Source organism: Sinocyclocheilus grahami, unplaced genomic scaffold (genome assembly GCF_001515645.1).
Source record: "Sinocyclocheilus grahami isolate Dianchi unplaced genomic scaffold, SAMN03320097.WGS_v1.1 scaffold1528.1, whole genome shotgun sequence".
Taxonomy (NCBI): domain Eukaryota; kingdom Metazoa; phylum Chordata; class Actinopteri; order Cypriniformes; family Cyprinidae; genus Sinocyclocheilus; species Sinocyclocheilus grahami.
In genome coordinates, this window is record NW_015506707.1 from 32,944 (window position 1) to 51,436 (window position 18,493).

The window sequence follows — 18,493 nt, forward strand, 5'->3', positions numbered from 1 at the left end:
TCTCTCTCTCTCCCTCTCCCTCTCTCCCTCTCCCTCCCTCTCTCTCCCTCTCTCTGTAGGCGGCCTGTGCAGTCTGTACTCTGGGCAGCAGCGAGTGCAGTTGATGATTACTGTTTTCTTGCAGAAAAACAGCAGACACGCTGCCAGTAATTGCAGATGAAATCCCCGGGAATACAGCCGTCACTAAAACACTGTTTAAGAGAACACTGGTACTCCATTACTCAGTCTCTCTCAGTGTCAACTAGGCTAAATGGAAACTTACTAATGAGGGTGAATGTGGGTTTGTGAATGGATCTAACTGAATGCTGCGTGATGTCAGACGAGTCTGCAATGTTTATTGCTCATTAGCATACGACGACAGGTTAAAAAGGATTCAAATGCTTTTGAATTATAATAGCAGTGAGTGATTATGACATTTTCATTGGAATGATGATGAAGTCTTGACCTGAGACTCAAGTTATTAATTAATTATTGATGCAGACACGATTTATTTAATGTTTTCAGATACAAAAAAAGCATAATTATGGCTTTCATGTTTAATGAGGCCTCATCGTTAAAATACTTTTAATGCAACAGTTTTGAGAATTTTGTGACCATTAGTGTCTAAAAAAACTGCATCTGCAATGCATTCTAATCCCTTAGTGCAACATTTTTCCACACAAAACAGAATATTAAATGAGAATTGAACAAGACTGAATGATTATATTAACTTTTATTGTCATTTTGCAGAGTACAAGTACAGAGCCAATGAAATGAGGTTAATAATAACAATATCATATTATAAAAATGAATGTATTATTATTTTTTATATTATTTTTGATTATTTTTATAATATTTTATTTCAAAACTTATTACATTTTAAAATTTACAGAATCCTTTTTTCTCTAAAATAATTTGCATTGATGAATCATTCACACATTTTTCTTGAATTAAGAAAGTGTATTTCATTCTGGTTTTATGTTGACTTTAAAAGTATAACGCAGTCCGTTGCAGCTTTAAAATATGTGAAACTGAATAAAATTTTCAATAAAAAGCACGTAGGTGAAACATATGGTATATAAAATGATCTCACGGGTGTCTGTACTGACGCATGTGTTTTAATGAAGGATAGATTATTAACTCTTCAACGCCGTTGTGCACATGCTTTCTGAGCACAGATTGTTTTCAAGACACAACAGAAATCAGAGCGGACACAATATCTTTACAGAAGAGAGAGCAGAACAGAAGAGCATTAGTACATTATTCATGAAAGGAATTATTCACGAGCAAATAAAAATGGATGGAAAGCTGCCCTGCCTCGATCCTTTCAAAAGCAGATGCTCCTGGTTTACATGCACACCGCTTGGCTTTTGCTTCAGATTTAAAAATAGAGTTTCATTAATACTGTTCCTGACAATATTAATCTCATCACCTGTTCGGCGGAGCGTAATGTGGTGATGGAAAGGATCCTTCGCGCTCTTGTGCCTCTTTGAACGGGTCAAAACATTATATTAAAATGAAAGAACTGCACTGAATAAATTGTCTTTTAACAGCACTGTAGATGACATAATGCTGGATGAGGGTCTGTGTGTGTTCATAGCTCTATCTGAAGGCTTTTATGCCCGCAGGAGGGTGAAAGGTCTTGACAAAAGCTTTTACAGACGAGACGAGAGAGAGACGAAGAGTGCTTCTGAAGGATGACATGTCATCAGGGGTCAGCGGATTAAACAAGACTCATTTATGACACTGTACTCTGTGCATCTGAGTCACTCGCTAACGATCAGCCATCTACTGTACCACAGCAACTGCTGAAGCAAGCAAAAACTATTCCTGGCTAAAAAGATTTGTCCCTGTCTGAAGTGATACAGTAAGGAAACTTTTCAAGCAGTCAGGAAGTTCAGGGTTTGCCGGTAAAGAAGTGGTTCATAAATTTTACATATATATATCATTACACCAGTAGGTGGAGACAAATTAGAGTCTTTTTTGAGTGAGTCATTGCAACATTCATTTAACCATCTCATTCAAAAACAACGATTAATTTATGTGCGAAAAAAAACGAGCTAAACGTTTTTCGCCTGTCTGGAGCGATACAGTAAGGACACCTTACATCACTCAGAAAGTTCAGGGTTTGCTGGTTCATAAATACATGTACACACACACACATTTGTAAGTTACATTGTTATGCCAGTAGGTGGCGACAAATAAGTGTCTTTTTTTGCATGGAATCATTCATTCAAAAATGATTAATTTATGATTGAAACAAGTGACTGTCTTTATGAGTGAGTCATTGAATAGTCTGATTCAAAACCACTGATTCATCCAGGAACACAGCCAAAACAGCACTACTGCTTGTGTGAAATTGTTTAATAATAAATAATACATTATTAAATCATTAAGAAGAAGAAAAGTGTATAATAATAATAATAATTTTAAGCAATGTCACACTAATTGTTTTTAAATGGTCCCTGTGCCAAAATGCCATGTATATATAATGTATATGCATATATAATGTGACACACTTAGCAAAAACATATGAAACCAAGGAGACAATGCCCCCCCACCTCCCGAAAAAAAAAAATCACCATCCAGGATGCAACATTTAAGCACTAGTTAGTCTGGATAACCAGGTAAATTAATTTACAAAACCAGCAAAACAAAAACAAACAAACAAAAATAAACAGCAAGACAAAATAGGTATTTAATGGTTCACAGCAAGAGCTATAATGTTCTTCAGTATTTCTTAGGCTGTCTGCAAATGTCCTGTATTGTGAAGGACAGAAGAAGGAAAAATATAAGTAGAAAATATGCTTTGGTCATTAATAAAGGTGAGGATCCGCTATTTTTAGCCCATTTTTAAATCAAATTAGTACAACTAACATCATGATGCATACTGTAAATAATTTACAATTTTAACATATTTTTTGGCAATTTTTTACAGCGCAGAGTAGTGATTTATATATATAGAAAGAGTGAGAAGGCCATCTCAGAGCATCTGCGGAATAAGCAGACGATCAATAGTCTAAATGTCAGGATGGAGTGGAGAAATTAAAGTGATCTCACCCCTGCATTTATCCCCGTCTGCGGCCGCTGAACTATCACCTCCTCAACACGAGAACGGCCACTTTAATGCTGGTCATCAAGCGGCCTCTCGTCCACTTCAATCCCACCACGCATTATTTTGCTCTTTGTGTGTTTGTGTGGAGCTGCGCTTCATGTAAAGTGGCCAAAAAGCATTTTTGAGAGGCACTCCATCTTGACGTTCCCCATCCCACAGCGAAGGCAGACAGACAAGGTCAAGGACGCACAAGGACAAAGAAAGCAGTGCTAGTCTGAAGACGAGGAGCCGCTGAGAGGAAGAGCCTGCTGTGAGCGTCTGCTGTGAACACTTTCTCATGCTTTTACACAGGAAAACGATGAAATGGCATCAATTTAATGCTAATTTTACACAAATTGCATTTTTGGGAAATTATTGTAATGCTGTTTGTGTGCAAATCTGGAATAGAGGTCGGCCAAAATAAAACAAAAAAATCTCTAGAACCCGTAACCTTCCCACGCTGCTGATTTAAAACAAGCAGGCAGTTCTTCAAGCTCTGGCGTGCCATCTGAACTCGCCATTCTTGTTTTGGGTTGGTGCGTAGCTCGTTTCTTCTTCTGCTCTTTCCTGTTGTAACGATTAGCGTTACTGAGCGCGCCCGCTTTTGGACTGATTGCCTATGACTGACTGTATCAGTCCTCTGACTGCATGAACCAAATGGGCATTTTAAAAACATAATATAATTCCAAGTATAAAATGTTTTGGAATCTGATTACATAATCAAGAATACATGTAAACAGTTACTTCCCAGCAGAGCCAGAGTCACCTTTATCACAAACTCATCTGAGATTCAAAATTGGGAAAAAAAGGAATTGCACTAACATGAAACTCAATCAATTTCCAAAATTGAATGCATTTGGGACACACAGATGCTCTGAAGGGTGAACTTGCACTTTAGCCTTCAAATCCCTGTCAAAAATCCTCAAAAGCCTGTTCAGTTTTCAAAATGTTGTTTTGCAGTCCTAATTCTTATGCATTGTAAACGAGTACTTTAACACTGTTACTGTTCATTGATTTCACCTTTATATTCAATCCTGTAATACAGATGCTTTTGACCACAAGCGTGATTGGAGGGCCATTTAACTCGATTATCCGTGGGGCAGCACACGCAGCGACGGTTCTTTAAACACGGACATTATAATCAGCAGGTTGGTATGCTAATTCACTGTGATTCCTCTGTGAGGGTCACGCCACGTCAAACACGTGAAAGACTCGACAGTCTGTGCTTTTAGCTCAAATCATGCTCATTACATCCAGCGGCGTTTGTCTGAATCTGAGGCAGCACACATTAGAGGTCTCGTGTTGTTCGTCAGCATCAGTGATTCTCAATCTTGTGCCTTTTAGCGCCGTAATGTGAATTAATGTAAATGTGTGTTTCTGTAATGCTCTAAAATCCAGCTAAGAGCATTAAACCGCTCTGGAGTGATTAAAGCGCATGCATGTTTGAACAAATGTGATTCACAGTTAATTACATTAACATGTAAAACAGTTCGGACACTGGAGTCTTTTGTATGTTGTGATTCTGTTACTGCCAAACTATGTGAATTATGTGTATAAAAATAAAACACGTCCAAACACTATCCTCCGGCAAAATAGAAAATAAATGTTTCTGTGCCATTTGAAATATCAAATAAAACTGCAATCAAATGGAAAATTCAGCTTTGCATCACGGGAATAAATTGCATTTAACAATATATTAAAATAGAACACAATTATTTTAAATTGCAATAATATTTCACAATATTCCTTTTTTACTGTATGTTTTATCAAATAAATGTAGCCTTGGTGAGCAAAAGGGACTTCTTTCACATGGCAAAATAGAAATGAAATGACACAGTGTGTAATTTATGTGCCATTAGAAACATAAAATAGAATTGCAATCAAATAGAAAATTCAGCTTTGCCATAAAAGGAATAAATTGTATTTTAAAATATATCAAAATTGAATATAGTCGTTTTAAATTGTAACAAAATAGAATTTATCAAAAAACAAAAAAAAACTCTAGAAAAAAACTCTATTTCAGAAATTAAATGCTGTCATGTGTCATTTCTGAGCCATTACCAACATCAAATTGACTTGCAAAAAATGTAATTACTTAAATTAAACAGTGGCCTAACAGATTACAGTTATATTTGGTGCAGAAATGACAGTTTTAAAATAGGACGTTGCATGTTTTTTTTCTGTCTTTCTCTCTTGTCGCACACACAGCTGTTGTAGTTTAGCGTGGCGTTTCCTCAGTCAAGCGCTTCTAGCTGACACTGACACCTTGCTGCTCATAAATCATGATGTAGAAGCAACTATTGCAGTGTTGAGTGAATAAAGAGACCTGCATCACATCCAACACCAACACAACAACAGAACAAAACATGCATTGATTATAATTCAGCTGCGTGTTCAAACACAGGTCAGTATCAGACATGAATATGCACATCATCTTAGTTTCCTCATTTATGCCATTATTTTTACTTCACTGCATAAAGTGGCTCCAAACTGCGTTTTCTGCCTCACAGCAACTTGGACATGAATGCAAACAAACGCTGCTGCTTTGCTATCTGTCCTCATGCTAATTTAGCCACGGCAGTTATGCCACGTAAGCTTTCTGTTTAGCTCAGTGTGTCACATGAGATTGTAAAGCACACACTCAAGGCCACTAATAAAGTGTGCACTGAAGGGTACAGATACGGCCACACACTGCGGCTAGCCTGAATCTGTCACAACACATTTAGTGCAAGCTCCATTTCAGCCGATCGCGCTATGAATCAATCTTGATGATTTCAGAAAGAGAATAGAGATGCTCGGAGATCTCTTGGGATTAAACAACCTCCGTGTGCTCTTGCGTGACGTCTGGGAGGCGACCGTGTCCCTGAGCGTGGCAGCTGGCTGCTGGTCTGGTCTGGGTGAATTCGGCTAAGTTTGAGGTCCGCTTGCAATTAGGTTCTTAGGCCAGAACTTTACTCATGCATATTTATATTTATGCAGTACACCTTTATGCAAAGCGACTTTCATGCATTTAAGTTCATGCATTTCCTGGAAATCAAGCCCATAACCTTGGCATGCTCTACATGAATGTACATTTACACACTTAACAAGCATTACTTTCCTTCAAGTGTCTGCCATTAAACCGAATGTGTTTATTTCAAGCAGCTAACTATAAAAATGCCACTTGTTCAGTATGATTCCCCTCAAACTTGCTCCTCCATGAAAGGGAAAACTGACTGTAGAAAATGGCATTTTATGCTAATGTTCACTCTATCGTCCCTTGCAGCAGCACTGAGAATGCAAGACAAGCTTGTGTTATGACTGAGCGCAACAGTTGTGTTCCCGAAGTAAAAATCCAATTCACTTCAGGGTAAATGATTTTTAATAATTATGTATAAACATTTGCAGACAGACCAGTGAGGTTGTTTAGCAAGTATATGAATAGAAGAAAACAAGTCAGTTTGATTACAACTTAATTTATAAAAAGAAGAAATAGAAGAAATTCACTGAAGCCCTAGGTGTGAAATGCATGGCCTGCCACTCATATATATATATATATATATATATATATATATATTTGATTACATCATTTGTGTTTTGCAGTCCTAATTCTTATGCATTGTAAACGAGTACTTTAACACTGTTACTGTTCATTGATTTCACCTTTATATTCAATCCTGTAATACAGATGCTTTTGACCACAAGCGTGATTGGAGGGCCATTTAACTCGATTATCCGTGGGGCAGCACACGCAGCGACGGTTCTTTAAACACGGACATTATAATCAGCAGGTTGGTATGCTAATTCACTGTGATTCCTCTGTGAGGGTCACGCCACGTCAAACACGTGAAAGACTCGACAGTCTGTGCTTTTAGCTCAAATCATGCTCATTACATCCAGCGGCGTTTGTCTGAATCTGAGGCAGCACACATTAGAGGTCTCGTGTTGTTCGTCAGCATCAGTGATTCTCAATCTTGTGCCTTTTAGCGCCGTAATGTGAATTAATGTAAATGTGTGTTTCTGTAATGCTCTAAAATCCAGCTAAGAGCATTAAACCGCTCTGGAGTGATTAAAGCGCATGCATGTTTGAACAAATGTGATTCACAGTTAATTACATTAACATGTAAAAGCAGTTTGGACACTGGAGTCTTTTGTATGTTGTGATTCTGTTACTGCCAAACTATGTGAATTATGTGTATAAAAATAAAACACGTCCAAACACTATCCTCCGGCAAAATAGAAAATAAATGTTTCTGTGCCATTTGAAATATCAAATAAAACTGCAATCAAATGGAAAATTCAGCTTTGCATCACGGGAATAAATTGCATTTAACAATATATTAAAATAGAACACAATTATTTTAAATTGCAATAATATTTCACAATATTCCTTTTTTACTGTATGTTTTATCAAATAAATGTAGCCTTGGTGAGCAAAAGGGACTTCTTTCACATGGCAAAATAGAAATGAAATGACACAGTGTGTAATTTATGTGCCATTAGAAACATAAAATAGAATTGCAATCAAATAGAAAATTCAGCTTTGCCATAAAAGGAATAAATTGTATTTTAAAATATATCAAAATTGAATATAGTCGTTTTAAATTGTAACAAAATAGAATTTATCAAAAAACAAAAAAAAACTCTAGAAAAAAACTCTATTTCAGAAATTAAATGCTGTCATGTGTCATTTCTGAGCCATTACCAACATCAAATTGACTTGCAAAAAATGTAATTACTTAAATTAAACAGTGGCCTAACAGATTACAGTTATATTTGGTGCAGAAATGACAGTTTTAAAATAGGACGTTGCATGTTTTTTTTCTGTCTTTCTCTCTTGTCGCACACACAGCTGTTGTAGTTTAGCGTGGCGTTTCCTCAGTCAAGCGCTTCTAGCTGACACTGACACCTTGCTGCTCATAAATCATGATGTAGAAGCAACTATTGCAGTGTTGAGTGAATAAAGAGACCTGCATCACATCCAACACCAACACAACAACAGAACAAAACATGCATTGATTATAATTCAGCTGCGTGTTCAAACACAGGTCAGTATCAGACATGAATATGCACATCATCTTAGTTTCCTCATTTATGCCATTATTTTTACTTCACTGCATAAAGTGGCTCCAAACTGCGTTTTCTGCCTCACAGCAACTTGGACATGAATGCAAACAAACGCTGCTGCTTTGCTATCTGTCCTCATGCTAATTTAGCCACGGCAGTTATGCCACGTAAGCTTTCTGTTTAGCTCAGTGTGTCACATGAGATTGTAAAGCACACACTCAAGGCCACTAATAAAGTGTGCACTGAAGGGTACAGATACGGCCACACACTGCGGCTAGCCTGAATCTGTCACAACACATTTAGTGCAAGCTCCATTTCAGCCGATCGCGCTATGAATCAATCTTGATGATTTCAGAAAGAGAATAGAGATGCTCGGAGATCTCTTGGGATTAAACAACCTCCGTGTGCTCTTGCGTGACGTCTGGGAGGCGACCGTGTCCCTGAGCGTGGCAGCTGGCTGCTGGTCTGGTCTGGGTGAATTCGGCTAAGTTTGAGGTCCGCTTGCAATTAGGTTCTTAGGCCAGAACTTTACTCATGCATATTTATATTTATGCAGTACACCTTTATGCAAAGCGACTTTCATGCATTTAAGTTCATGCATTTCCTGGAAATCAAGCCCATAACCTTGGCATGCTCTACATGAATGTACATTTACACACTTAACAAGCATTACTTTCCTTCAAGTGTCTGCCATTAAACCGAATGTGTTTATTTCAAGCAGCTAACTATAAAAATGCCACTTGTTCAGTATGATTCCCCTCAAACTTGCTCCTCCATGAAAGGGAAAACTGACTGTAGAAAATGGCATTTTATGCTAATGTTCACTCTATCGTCCCTTGCAGCAGCACTGAGAATGCAAGACAAGCTTGTGTTATGACTGAGCGCAACAGTTGTGTTCCCGAAGTAAAAATCCAATTCACTTCAGGGTAAATGATTTTTAATAATTATGTATAAACATTTGCAGACAGACCAGTGAGGTTGTTTAGCAAGTATATGAATAGAAGAAAACAAGTCAGTTTGATTACAACTTAATTTATAAAAAGAAGAAATAGAAGAAATTCACTGAAGCCCTAGGTGTGAAATGCATGGCCTGCCACTCATATATATATATATATATATATATATATATATATATATATATATATATAGACTGTGTGTGTGTGTGTGTGTGATATAGAGAGAGACAACCTGGAAGACTTCAGGAGGGATGCATTAAACGGATCAAAAGTGACATTAAAGGCATTTATAATGTGACAAAAGATTTCTATTTCAAATAAATGCTGTTCATTTTGAACGTTCTATTCATCAAAGTATCCTGAAAAATAAAATGCATCACGGTTTCCACAAAAATATTGGTCAGCACAACTGTTTTCAACATTGATGATAATCAGAAATGTTTCTTGAGCAGCAGATCAGCATATTATACTGATTTCTGAAGATCATGTGACACTGAAGACTGGAGTAATGATGCTGAAAATACAGCTGCGCATCACAGAAATACATTACAGTTTAGCATATATTGACAAAGAAAACAGTTATTTTAAATAGTAATAATATTTCTCAAATTTACAGTATTTTTGATTTTATAAATGCTGCATTGCTGAGAGTGTTATTATTATACTTATTAATTATATTATACTATTGTAGTTTTTATTAACGTTTTTTATCTTTATATTTTCCTTTTTCATTTTAATTTTAATTAAAGTTTGAGTGATTTTGTTGTATTTTTGCCATTTTTAGTAGTGTGTCATACACACTACTAAAAATGTAAAAACACAACATGTCTAGTTTTAATTCATTTTCATTTCAGTTTTTCTTTTAGTTATGTTTGTACATCAAGTTAAACTAAATTAAAATGAGAAATGTTGCCATGGCAACTGACTGAAATAAAAAAGCTTTTTATATTTTAATTTATTTTAGTTAATTTTTATTTAATTTCAAGTAACATTGATTTTTATGGTTTTAGTTTCAGTTTTAGTTCACTTTAATAACCCTGATAGGAGACTTCTTTCAAAAACATATTGTAAAAACAGACCCCAAACTTTTGAACAGTATATTAAAACTCACTCAACTGTGTACTGTGTCAGCAATATAGTAAGTGTGATATTAAAGATTAAAAATTAAATAATTGAATATCATTGTACTAAAGCCAAAATAAATATATAATAAATAATTCAAATCTCATAACAAATATTTCTCCAATGCAACATTTTCTCTGAAATTTTCTGCAGACCCCTTGCGGGTTCCTGAGGGCCTCCAGACCCCTGATATGAAGTGCATTTATGATTAATCTTGACAGCCCCTGGTCACAATATGCTTTCACTGTATAGAAAAGAGCACTTTAGCACTTTCTTCCACAGGAGAGAGTCAGACGGGTCTGGAACGACGTAAAGGATAGACAGACCCTCTAACAGGAAATGTAAAACCCGAACAAGTGAAGCAGAAGCTACACTGTATGTCGGCACTAAAGAGCTGCATTCACTGCATTACAAGTGCATTGGTGTTCGGGGGTGAATGGGATTGTGGGTAAGAACATTTCTAGTGATTTCAGAGCTCCGGTGCTCAGCGGTACATATACAGCCTCGAAGAATAGAGGATTTCAAACGCCACCCTCCTACCTGTGAGGGGGTCGGACAAATCCGGCTATTGTGCCCAGATTAAAGTCGGAGACTTCCTCATTCAGTGCACTTCCTCTAAAACGCCCACACTACAGTCTCCTTCGGTCAGACGAAATCTATTCACCGCTCGTGATATTAGTAAACGGTCTCCACCTACATCACAACTGTCATGCAGCTTGTCATCAGAATTTATGAAATCTGCAAATAAAATATATTAAAAATAAAAATATTCTCACACACACACACACACACACAGAGACACACATATAGACAGACAGAGACAGATAGACAGATAGATAGATAAATAGACAGACAGACAGACAGACAGATAGACAGATAGATAGATAGTTAAAAATAAAAATACTAAACTACTTTTAAAAAGACCAGCTTGTTTGGAAGGAGAAAATAAAACTTTACATCAAGTGCAAAGCATGGAAACATGAATGGACAATTCTGCTTCTAACAGACCACCGGTTGCAGCGATAATGACTGCGTTTATATGTACAACAAAATGCTCAGAACAACTAAGATCAGCTTATTATATAAACAGAACAATGTAAGATAACCACATTTACCTGAGATTTTAAAGTCTTCACTTGTTTGGTTTTGACGATGAAATAAACAGATTTGCGTGCACCGAATACACTGTCAGAACGTGCTAAAGGTGTTTACATTCGGAGCAATTTTAGGGAAATGCTCAAAAATATGCATGTGAAACCATTTGTGTCCAGAAGGTGGCGACGAATCATTCATTCAAATACACTGACTCGTTCACAAACATGACACTGATTCATTCAGGATCCAAACAAGTCTTTGTGAGTCACTGAATTATTCACTCAACCAGTTCGGAAACTTATGGAAGCCCATTTCCGCCATGCAAGAAAAAAATCATGCTTTGGTAAATCATAATTATGACATACTAAGCAGTAATTATGACTTTAAAAGTCAAAATTATGACATACCAAGTTGAAATTGTGACATAAAAAGGCATAATTAAGAGACAAAAAAGTTGAAATTATGACATTCTAAGTCATAATTATTAGATAAATAATAGAAAATTTGACTTTAGACGTGGAAATTTACATACTACGTAGAAATTATGACTTTAAAATTCAAAATGATGATATAAGTGATAATTATGTAATAAAAAAAAGTTTAAATTACGACAGTCATAATTATGAGATAAGTTGAAATTATGACTTAAAAAGTCATGACATACATGAAATTGACATACTAAGTAGAAATTTAGTTTAAAAATCACGATTATGTCATACTAAGCCATAATTACAAGACAAGTTTAAATTATAATATATTAAAGTCATGATTATGAAATAAAAAGTCAAAATTATGACATAAAAAGTCATAATTATAAGATCAAAAGTCTAAATTATGACATAAAATGTCATAATAATGAGATAAAAAGTTTAAATTATGACATACTAAGTCATACTTATGAGATTAAAAAATGTAAATAGTATTTCACCTTTTTATCTCATAGTATGTCATAATTTCAATGTTTTACCTCATCATGATTTTTTATCATAATTTTATCATTATCATAATTTCGACTTTTTGTCTCATAATGACTTAGTATGTCATAATTTCTACATTTAAAGTCTCATAATTATGGCTTTTTATGTCATTATTTCAACAAAAAAATCACAACTTAGTATGTCAGAATTATGACATTTAAAGTCATAATTTATGACTTACCGAAGCAGGATTTTTATTCATAAAAATTGCTAATGTCAATTGTGTGTCTAAAATGCAAGTTACTCTATTGTTTATTGAACCGTTACATAAAAGTAAAATGTAGGTGTTCAGAGTGGGGTTAGATTTGTTTGAAATCATTTGAAAAGTGTTATAAGAATAATTCCTGTTCTCGAAAACCTGTCCGTCAAACAGAAGCATCCTGCAAAACTCCCAAGCAGTAAATGCTGGGAGTTTCGCCAAAATGAAATATTAACGCATTTCGATAACTCACTGTACCCTACTTTTAAAAAGACCAGCTTGTTTGGAAGGAGAAAATAAATCTTTACATCAAGTGCAAAGCATGGAAACATGAATGGACAATTCTGCTTCTAACAGACCACCGGTTGCAGCGATAATGACTGCATTTATATGTACAACAAAATGCTCAGAACAACTAAGATCAGCTTATTATATAAACAGAACAATGTAAGATAACCACATTTACCTGAGATTTTAAAGTCTTCACTTGTTTGGTTTTGACGATGAAATAAACAGATTTGCGTGCACTGAATACACTGTCAGAACGTGCTAAAGGTGTTTACATTCGGAGCAATTTTAGGGAAATGCTCAAAAATATGCATGTGAAACCATTTGTGTCCAGAAGGTGGCGACGAATCATTCATTCAAATACACTGACTCGTTCACAAACATGACACTGATTCATTCAGGATCCAAACAAGTCTTTGTGAGTCACTGAATTATTCACTCAACCAGTTCGGAAACTTATGGAAGCCCATTTCCGCCATGCAAGAAAAAAAATCATGCTTTGGTAAATCATAATTATGACATACTAAGCAGTAATTATGACTTTAAAAGTCAAAATTATGACATACCAAGTTGAAATTGTGACATAAAATGTCATAATAATGAGATAAAAAGTTGAAATTATGACATACTAATTCAAAATTATTACTTTAAAAGTTTAAATTATGACATACTAGTCAGAATTATTACTTTAAATGTAGAAATTATGACATACTAAGTCATACTTATGAGATTAAAAAATGTAAATAGTATTTCACCTTTTTATCTCATAGTATGTCATAATTTCAATGTTTTACCTCATCATGATTTTTTATCATAATTTTATCATTTTATCATAATTTCGACTTTTTGTCTCATAATGACTTAGTATGTCATAATTTCTACATTTAAAGTCTCATAATTATGGCTTTTTATGTCATTATTTCAACAAAAAAATCACAACTTAGTATGTCAGAATTATGACATTTACAGTCATAATTTATGACTTACCGAAGCAGGATTTTTATTCATAAAAATTGCTAATGTCAATTGTGTGTCTAAAATGCAAGTTACTCTATTGTTTATTGAACCGTTACATAAAAGTAAAATGTAGGTGTTCAGAGTGGGGTTAGATTTGTTTGAAATCATTTGAAAAGTGTTATAAGAATAATTCCTGTTCTCGAAAACCTGTCCGTCAAACAGAAGCATCCTGCAAAACTCCCAAGCAGTAAATGCTGGGAGTTTCGCCAAAATGAAATATTAACGCATTTCGATAACTCACTGTACACAATCCACACAGTTTAGCCGTCAGTACTTTGGCTGAGATTATGCAGCAGAAAAGACCTCCGGCTCTGGCTCACATCACAGAGAATAAGAAATCAGTGGTGAGCAGCTCAATTTGTCTGGATGGTTGTTAACGGTCTGAGCTCCACTATCCAAACCTCATCTGAATTTAAACAGACAACGGCTCATAGGCAAAGCAGAAGAAAAATACACTCACCGCCGTATTTAAAGAGACAGGAAAGATGAGAGCAGCCTCCTTAAAGACCCTACCAAACATACTGTGGAGGTACCATGATATAGTGATGTCTTAGATACGGATACCATGGTAATCTAAGGTACTTCAAAGAATACCACGGTAATATGATTCTATATTTTGGTAGTGTTTTGTCAGTAAGGCTGGTGATGGATGTGTCGGGCTTCACCGAGGCCTCAGAGGGAAAACAGTGCAGTGTCTCTTCAGCCTCACGCTTTTATAAACATAAACACGCATATAGAGTTCATCTGCAGAGAGAACAGGTGTAAAGACGACAGAAAGAGGCTTTGACATGCTTCTTCTGGTCCTCCGCTACTCTGTTTCCCTTGAAGAAGCCATCTGACAGACTTTTTATTTATTTACTGGTTTTTGAAGAGCGAGGCAGTTTTTTAAAGAAAAGAGAGTCAGCGAGAACAGGGTCGGTCCAGATCTGCTGGAAGAATGATTGTGGCGTGAATTTTCCCAGAAATCATTAAAAAGAGAGCTGATGCTTGATGTTACTCTACAATACGATTTTAAAGCATCATAAGAGCAAAAATGTGTTACATGAAGACCGAAAGATATCCAAACTATTCTCATTTGAGATGCATTCATGACGTAATATTGCTAAAATAATAAACAAACACAAATGGTATTAACTGGTGTTAAAATATATATTTTTTATTATTTGTATATAGTTTTATATTTTATATATATATATTTAAATTATTTATATATTTGTATATATTTTGTAATTATATATATATATATATATAATACCAATTAAAACAAGCAAATCTAATTTTTATTATTTTTATCTAGTTTTATATTGAAATATAATATAATATTTTATAATATATATATATATATTTTTACTCTCTTAACACACATTTCTGGTCATATGGTGAATGATTCATCAGTGCATGTTATTCAAAAGAAACAAATGTCTCTATAATCTCTTCTTTTCAGTTGACTTCAACTTAGCTGAGTAGACTACTGATTAATATTAACCTATAGACAAATACTGTTATACGCACTGTAATGCAGTAACACATTCATATGTGTATATATGGAGATGCTCTAGAGGTGAAGCTTTAACCTTCACATCCCGGTGCAAAATCCTTCTCAAAAATGTCACATTACAGATATAAAACGGCCTGCAAATGAGGTTTCATGTTGACTCGGCTCAGATGGATGTGACATTACATAGAAATGAACAAAAACCATATAAATGCATGCTGAAGAAGTCTATGATTAGTAAGGCTGATTAGCGAGTGAGTTTGTGTTGAAGTATTACAATAAACTGAAAACCGGTGTGAAAATTAAAGGTTGACATTATGAAAGAAAGCCAAATGTAGATGGAAACACCTGTTGCTGTAATACTTCACCTGTCCTGTAGAGGGTGCAACAAAGATATTTAAATAATACAACACAAACATATAAATTGCTCCTATATCAGAAAAGCCTCTGCAGTTTATTTTCCATTCAGCATCTCTGGTGTCCTACAGCTTCCCCCCTTAGTCTTCAAGTAGACTAAAGATTAAGTAGATTAAGTTAAAGCCACAGAAAGTACACAAACTAGCAGCGCTAAACCCTGCATGTGTGTGAATTTCATCGCATATTACCGCTGGTTATGGATCGACTTTTGGGAGAAGCCACAGGAACGCCGTCTTTGTGACTAATTAATTCGCTCTGCCAACAGCGCTGAGACCTTTAATGGCTTTTTTTGTTGCAAAGAGCAGAAAATTGGATTCTCAGAGGTGAAGGCAACCAGAGACGGTCTCTGTGCTTTCTAAACACATATCGCTCATTCATTCTTTCAATAAATTAATCAGATGGCATCATCAATGTCATATTTGTGGCCATCTAAGGCTGGTCTTTTTTCAGTGAGCTTCTAAGCAGGACGTTCCCAGGAGAAGCGGATGATTGGAGATGATCTGAGGTCATGATCCGATCTGAAATATTGCACTCATTTTTTCATCTTTCCTCCCTCTATTCGTCTTTGCTCACTCCTCTCTCTTTTCTCCTGAGATAAAATCCCATGTCTCTCTTTATCTGTGTTTATCTCTCTATTTTGCTTTGTATTTTCTATCCGCTCTCTCTTGTTCACTATTGAAGGCAACCAGAGACGGTCTCTGTGCTTTCTAAACACATATCGCTCATTCATTCTTTCAATAAATTAATCAGATGGCATCATCAATGTCATATTTGTGGCCATCTAAGGCTGGTCTTTTTTCAGTGAGCTTCTAAGCAGGACGTTCCCAGGAGAAGCGGATGATTGGAGATGATCTGAGGTCATGATCCGATCTGAAATATTGCACTCATTTTTTCATCTTTCCTCCCTCTATTCGTCTTTGCTCACTCCTCTCTCTTTTCTCCTGAGATAAAATCCCATGTCTCTCTTTATCTGTGTTTATCTCTCTATTTTGCTTTGTATTTTCTATCCGCTCTCTCTTGTTCACTTGTCGTCTGTCTTTGAACAGTCTCTCTATCTTTCTCTCACACGATTCTCTTTTGTGTTTGCATGAGGTGTAATAAAGATGATGATGAACTCTCCTTTCGGCTGTCGGTGGTTTTGGCTGTCTGCAGCGGTTCGTGTGCCAGCTTTTTTTCTCTCTCTCGCTGTCACACACACACCAGCTCCGTTCCAAATCACACTGTGCTGCATACTGAGGTGAAACCTCATAAGCGACTGATCTGGAAAAAGGTCTATTAAAGGCCACAGATGTAATTGATTCTGATGGAGACGTTAGGATGTTGCTATGATGACAACTTGATAGTCTAACAAGCATACAAATGCACAACACACACATATTAGGGAAACACTCTGGAAGTTTTAAAGATTTGAGTACGGAATGAAATAGTAGGTTTATAAATATAATCCACTTTTTTTCCCCCATTGCAATGCATTCTAGGATTGCACTTTCTACTAATGCTTTATGCAGTGCTAACTTTTAATTCGGCCAAAATAAGTCTTTTAAAACTATGGAAAATTGTTTCCGCCACAGGATAAAAGAAATTTAAAAAAGGTAATTGCGAATTTTTATCTGACAATTCAGATTTTGTTTCTTGCAATTCTGAGTTTTAATCTCAATTTTGACTATTTTGAAAAAAAAACAAACAAAAAAACTAAGAATTGCAAGATATTAACTCGGAATTGCAGAACTCAATTCTCACAATTGTGAAGAAAAAATAAATAATAAATGTCAGAATTGTGAGATAAAATGTCACAATTACCGCAATGGATGCAGAATTGCAAGAAAAAGTCAGAATTCTGAATTTATATTTCATAGCTCTGAGAAGAAATAAAAATTGAAAATTGGCAGATAAATTATCTAAAAACTATAAAACTATTTAATTGAGAAGCAACACTGCGTGAGTTTAATTCAAATAATTGAAAAAAATCTGGCAAGTGAAACACAGGGATATTAACTAAAACTAAAACCATAAAAAAATTATAATAACATGTTAGTTTTAAAATAAACATTAAGTGAAATAAAACAAAATAAAATAAAACTGCTTGTATTCCAGCTAGCCATTTAGTTAAAGCAATAAAATAACTAAAACTAATAAATAAAAAATGATAAATACTATATAGACATTAAAAAAAACTAATTTAAGAACCAAAAGCACATCAAAATCTAAAAATAAAATCTAATTCAAAATTAAAAAAATATATAATATGTCAATAATACTAAAAAAACACTGGTTGGAGTAACATTAAATACACTTTTATTAAAGAAACATTCTCTGGAAATATCTTTAATATCATATGTTCCAAGGATTTTAAAGATAAATTAGACAAAAAATAGTTTTGTTTTTTTTTACAGTGAAAGTTACAATTATTCTGTCTATCTTTGGAACAAAGTGAAAGCGTGATGCCTTTAAATGCTGTCAATGTGAGCCGCTCAAGGTTTTCTCTCCCTCTGCCTGTCATTCAGAAGATAAGCATCGTGCAGACTTTCCCGTGGATCGGCTTTCAGCAAACCGCCTTTTTTAGCAGCTGACAGTTTCTTATCGCCCTGCGTGGTCCATCTTTGTGTTCTCCCACAGGAGATCAGGAGCAGACTCACGCAGACAGACAGAGACAGGTATAGCGCTCTTCACATGAAGGCTTCGTCTCAGAGCTTTAAGAAGATTACGGAGACCTTTGACCTTCCTTCACGTCTTAGAGAGCTGAGCCACCTCTGTGTCGCAGCAGAACCTGCTTCACCGACAATCTTCAGATTCACGCTGCGCCAAGAC